At 37.4% G+C, this 6,518-nt stretch overlaps 1 pseudogene; it reads right to left on the bottom strand.

Moving 5' to 3' along the window:
- Positions 1 to 378: 378 nt before the first annotated feature.
- Positions 379 to 935, bottom strand: LOC114419864 (annotated as a pseudogene).
- Positions 936 to 6,518: the final 5,583 nt, after the last annotated feature.

Below are 6,518 nucleotides of genomic sequence, written 5' to 3'. Positions count from 1 at the left end.
CCACAGCAACCACAAAATAGCTAAAACTGAAACCACATACCAAAATCATATGAAGATGGAAGTGACAGATGAGTCACCCTTTTGGTAAATGAAAATTCCTAAGTTCCACCCCAAACAGAGGAAAGTACCATTATGATTTTCCAAACATACAATACAAAAGATAGTTGAATAGAGAGGTGCTATGTTTTCTGCTTTCTTCTTAGAAACATGCAAAGCATCCTTCATAGCCTCTCTTAGAACAAAACATTGATTCTATTCTTGCACCCCCAGACCCTTCAAATTGTAGAGTTTCAAGTCAAAGATAAGATGCATTTAATGCATAATGAAAATTAAATTTTTACCATTAAGGTTTAGGTGGTTTAAATTTAAAGTGGAAGATTACATCAGATTTGTGTGAAATTCTGCCAAATTTTCTGGAGCTACATACCCTAATGTTCCTCTGGCATCAGACCTGGAAATAATACTTTCATTTCTAGGACAAGGCTTTGCTAGCCCAAAATCAGATATCTTGAGGCAGAACTTCTCATCCAAAAGAATGTTGTGGCTTTATGTCAAAATGTAAAATTCGAGTGTTGCATCCCTTATGCAAGTACTCTAGTCCTCGGGCTATCCCTTAGGCAATTTGCCACAAATTATCTCAACTCAACAACAAAGATGCCTAAAGCTCCTTACTGTAAATAAGCTTGTCAAGGGAACAATTATGCATGAATTCATAGATGAGAGCTTTCTTGTGTCCTTCCAAACAGAATCAAAGAAGTATGACTACATTAACATGAGAAATTCTACTGATACTAGCAACCTCATTGACAAAGTGTTTGCCATTTCCTTTGGATGCATTCTATCATTACAGCCACAGGGCAACCGCTGTGTAGCTCTCCTTAGTATACAACCCCAAAACCACCTTAACCCAATTTTACTTTGAAGGAGTTGGTCATTTTCTTGACTTCGAAAAATTTGTCTCTTTTGTGCTAGAGCTCCATGATAACTAATTAGTTTTGTAAGCAATTTAATGATAAATTAGTCCTGAAAAATATAATTTATTGTCAAATTGATTCTTGTACATTACAATTTAATGACAAAATGATCTCACAAATTTAATAACAACACTAACTTGTCATACTATTTTCACATTTAAAAATAAAATTTATATTTTTCATCTCTCAAAAATTAATTTATCATCACATTATACATTTCGGGACAAAAATTTGTTTAATTATAATAAGTACACATGCATCACACATCAACCTCGATCAAGTAAAAATGCTATATACAATTATTCTCAGACAAATTGGAATGAAAATGCTATGGATATTATCTATGAAGAATGGGAGACATGAACAAACCAAAATCAATAAACCATTCTTCAAAACTAGTGTGGTTTTCTACGTGACCAATAAAATTAATGATATGGAGACTATATGAACACATGAGCAACAACAGTCAACACTACCATATAAAACCAATCTGAGAGAAATAGAAACATTGATTAAAAGAAAATGGAAACGTTGATTTGCCAAAGAACATATTCACATTAAACCCCCAAAGTTTAGCATTCCCATCTAGCATACAAGCAACACTGTTATTTTCAATTATTATCTTTTTTACTCTGGTCTTGAGCAAAGCTAAAAATTGTCAGATTATGTAGAAAAAAAAAGGCTTTTGGGTTAAATATAAAGACTCTTGAAATCACTTGAAGGATGAGCACTAACCGTAGAATAGTCAATTATTTAGATGCTTCGATGATTTGGACAATATGTTTTATGCATGTCGAACTCGACAATTTAGACAGAGCAGGCAAAAGTGAAGGAAGCCATCTCAATGAAATGAAGTTTTACAGTGTGTGTGGCAATTGGCAATATATGGAGTTCCAATAACCAATGACATAACAATTTAGAAACACCCTGTAAAAATTCTTATTTTCTTGATTAATTTCAATATCAGAACAGGCCAGAACCTTAAAAAAAATGAGATAAAAGCAAAGCTAGATGTTGGAATCTGTTTACTATAGACGGAACAACCTCTTTTACATGTAAACTAAATCAATAGATGGCACAACCTGTTCTTTGTCACACACCCCTCAAACTGATAAAAAAAAACACTAGCATTAGATATAATGCAATAGAATATAGTTTTTTTTTATGTTTGACATCAAAGATAACCTTTAGAGTTTAAAATGGAGGAAAATAAAAATTTCGCGAAAAGATATTAAAGGAATTATAATATATACAAAAATTGACAGAAAATAAGGAAAGGAGGCAAAAATTGACAGAAAATAAGGAAAGGAGGCAAAAAAGTATTGGTATGAAATTCTATATATTAATAATAGCAATGATTACATTATTTATAGTTTGTACAGTGGGAAAGAAGGACCTAAAACCTAGGAGGATAAGATAGAATCAAAACATATTCTTGTATTATTTATGGACAACTCATAAATGTAATATATATACAAGAAAAATAAGAGAAGGGAAATAATGCTCTGTTGTCATATATTGTTGCTAGACATGGCAAGAAAATCCGTACTTGTGGGTACCCATCTGAATCCGTCCCGACTTTGACGGGTAATACTCGAGTTAACCGGATATGGATTCGGGTTCGGGTTTTTTCCGATAACCAAAAGTCAGGTACGGGTATGGGATTACTACATCCGCCCCAACCCCAAACCTGAACCCGTCCCGCCACTTAAAATTTTTAGAATTTTTGCATAATTTAATCAAAAGATCTAAAATTTTTATTACTAGTTAATTTTATTTTAAATTTTTACATAATTTAATATTCTTTTCTTAACAATTTTTGTAGACACATGCACTATAATAAATTTATTAATATATAAGTAGTTAAACAAATGTTTAACAATCAATTTATTTTTCTAAAATCAAATTTTTAATATTTTCTTTACAAAAAAAATGTTTTTTTTAATTTGAATCGGATACGAAACGGGATCAGGGATACCCGATACCCAATGGGTACGGGGATGAGATAATAAATTTTAACTTATTCTTAAAATTTTCATTTTGTTCTCTTTTTTATTTTATTTTAGTAGTTTATGATTACTGCTTCTTTATACAATTTTTTGTGGCTGTTGCTTACCTTACTTGCAATCAACATCACCCAATACACTCCCCCAAATTTGTCTTGAATCAAAATGCTCTCTTATAACCTAAGGAAAGGTAAATGGAGATTATAATTTCAATCAAGCTCAAGGTTCAACTCATTCAATCAAATTCAAGCTCAACATGGGTGCAAGGGTTTCATCATTCATGAACAGGGTAAGGCTATTTGGCTAAGTGGTTAAATCAATCAATCATGGCCTTCATCATTTCCAAATCATGCATCCATTTAGTATTCATAGATTCATGCAAAAATCGATACTTGATGCTAGTCGTTCTCTCACAATTTAAGTTCAGACAACTCACCAGGTTATAGCCAATTATTACCTTCACTATTTACCTATCAAACAAACTAACATTTTAACTCACACCCCTAATTCATGTTCTTTCTCTTCTAACTACTACATACTCATTCAAAGCATGTGATCTACTATCACAATTCACTCAGTTCACGCAATCAATCACATTCAAACCAATCAACAAACACCAAAGGTTTAAACCAAAACATGTTTAAAAAAAAAAAAAATCAACCACTGTGCATAGTTTAAAAACTGTAAACTATTCCAAAAACTATAAAATTATGCTTTGTAAGTAAATAAAACTAAACTAAAACTAAAATTAAAAAACTGTATCTAAATAGCAGAAAAATAAATGAGTCCTGTCTTCAATCATCCTATGCCGGTGCTGGATCATCCTGAGGTGTGGATGGGGCATCCTGGGCTGGTGTAGGAATGGAATCCTGTGCTGATGTGGGCCAGGGGTCCCAGGTAATCTGTGTTGTTGTCATGTCTGCAACATAATCAACATCTACAGTGGTATCTCCCTCGTCAGTGGCCTCCAAAGGCGTGGCGACAAGCGTGTCCTCTGGTGTCACCTCTGGCCCTGGCTGCGGTAGGAGCCTCACCTCCCCCCGCAAGATAAGGCTGGACTCCTGGCCAGGCCACCTAGGCCATGAAATCCTCCATGTTGATGATGGGTCGATGCTGAGCCAAATCATGAATGCTCTACATCACCAGGCATAAGCTGTGGTGAAAGCTCTATAGCATCGGCACCAAAACGTCTGTGCTTTGAGCAGAGGGGCCGGAGGGTGCTGTGAGTATTGGAGGGGTAGGAGCAGGAGCTAGTGGTGGTATTGGTGTTGAGGTAGAAGCTAGAGCAGAAGTGGTGGCATCAGAAGGTCCCCGAGCCTTAGTCTTGCAGGTCCCCAGAAAGGTGATCGTGGGATCATCCGGGTTCCAGTAGTTCTTTCAGATATATGCCAAATTAATGGCAAGGCTCAGAGATTCAAAAGTCAATGAATTAGGAACAGCTCCCTGGGCGATGCATAGAGCAATGATGAGTGCATGAAATTTGAACCTGGAAGAGTTGGATTGGGCCATCTGCGAGATCTGACTACAGATGATCGAGCCCACATCCATGTCCATCTTCATGACAAGCCCGTATACCAACCTCGCCCTATCCATGTTCAGATCAGAAGTATGAGAGGTGGGGGCGAGGTTGGAGTATGATAAAACACTCTAGGTCTGGGCAAGAGTGGTGAGGTCCTTCCTTAGAAGCTTCCAAGGCACTCTCTCAGCGTTCAGAACAAATCCTTACCCTGGAATGCAGAGCTTGGATGCAAGCTCCTGTGGATTCATATGTGAATGGCAGAACCTGGAATATATGGAGTACCTCTCCCCTGGCTCCAAAACCACAGGGGTCTCCAGGAATGTGTTGAAGGTCTCATCATCAAACTTAATCAATTTGCCCCTCACTCTGACCTGCCTCAGGGACTTATCTTCTGGATCGAACAAATAAGCATAGAATTCCTTGACCAGGGCCACATCAATGCAACCATCAAGCTGCCTGGTCAAGGCCTTGTGCCACCTCCTCATCTCGAGCTCCTTTCGGAACTCGTTGTACTGGGTCATGTATAAATCAACATTCCTTTCTAGGAGGATATTTCTGGCATGTACATTTTGCTCATAACGTTCCCAGGCGACCTCGAAAACGAATCTTGTAGTATCGTAAGGTTCTTGAGGTAAGGAGGTGGATGATTTTCTCTTCCTAGAGGCCATCTGCATCAAAAGAATCATAGGAAAGAAAATTAGACAAATTTTATTGAAGACTACAAATAGAAAAATAAAACAGAAAAAAGGACTGGGCGCTTAGCGAGATAGACTCTCTTAGTGCCCCTTTAGAAAATAACATGATACGCTTAGTGCGAAGGGCACGCTTAGCGCGACTACTAAAAAATAAAAACTCTAGCTAAGCGAGACACCCTCACTTAGCTAAAAAAACACAATGGCTAAGCGAGCATGGCTCGCTAAGCCTTATTCTCGAACAGAGAGCTAATTGCATTTAGCAAGCATGGCTTGCTAAGCGCGACACATTAAATAGGCTTAGCGCCAGTGGCCACTTAGCCTGACTTGACCACTGGAACATAAATAGCTTAGTGAGCAGGCACACTAAGCCTTATTCTAAAATAGAGAAGAAATTGCGCTTAGCGAGCATGACTCACTTAGCGCATGAACAAAATTCTGCAAAACTAAATTGTCGTAGGCTTAGCGAGACAGACTCACTTAGCCTAGGCTTAGCCAGACTTCAAAGGCATGGTGGCTTAGCGAGCGTGGCTCGCTTAGCCACAACCAGAATACCAACAACCTCTATGAATCAGACTTAACTAAACTGACTCGCTAAGCGCAGCATGTCGGCTTAGCGAGTTCATACGAACTCAGAAATTAAAACTTAAAATTTAAATGCTCGCTTAGCCGTAGTGTAGTGGCTTAGCGAGTTCAGACATATATGCATAAATTTAAACAAAACTGATGAATGTGCTTAGCGGGATAGGGCCCACTAAGCGTGTTCATCTGAAAACCCAGAAATTCATCCAAAACGGATGAACTCACTTAGCAAGTACATTGAAATTTCTTGAAAAAAATTGGGGCTTTGAAGCCTTAACTCCCTAGACACTTTCAGGCATAGGAAATATAAGCAAAAGCCTTCAAATGAACCTACATTATACGCTAAACTAAAGCCCTAACAACATATAATCAAACAACTAACTACTCAACAGCAACAGCAACACAGAATCAAATTCACAGAGAAAGTAAAGTTGTCTTCTACCCTAGGGTTCAAAATTGAAATTCAAAATGACAAGGGACTGAAGTACTTACTTGGATTGCAGAGATTAGTGAGAAAAATGAAGGCAAGATGCAAAAAGGAAGTGTGAGGATAATGCAGGAATTGCCAATGATTACCAGAAGTGAGAGGAAGGAGGTTATATGATTGTGCAAAAGTAACTACCTAAGGAAGTTATGTATTATTTTTTGCAGTTTCGATCTGCTCGCTAAGTGCGAGTGACTCACTAAGCGAGCACTCAGTGACGTTTGAATTTTTAGGATTTGAACTCATGCACTTAGCGAGACA

The sequence above is a fragment of the Glycine soja genome, chromosome 7 (assembly GCF_004193775.1).
Source record: "Glycine soja cultivar W05 chromosome 7, ASM419377v2, whole genome shotgun sequence".
Taxonomy (NCBI): Eukaryota; Viridiplantae; Streptophyta; class Magnoliopsida; order Fabales; family Fabaceae; genus Glycine; species Glycine soja.
Note: the sequence above shows the minus strand (reverse complement) of the source record. Positions and strands in the feature narration are given on the sequence as shown.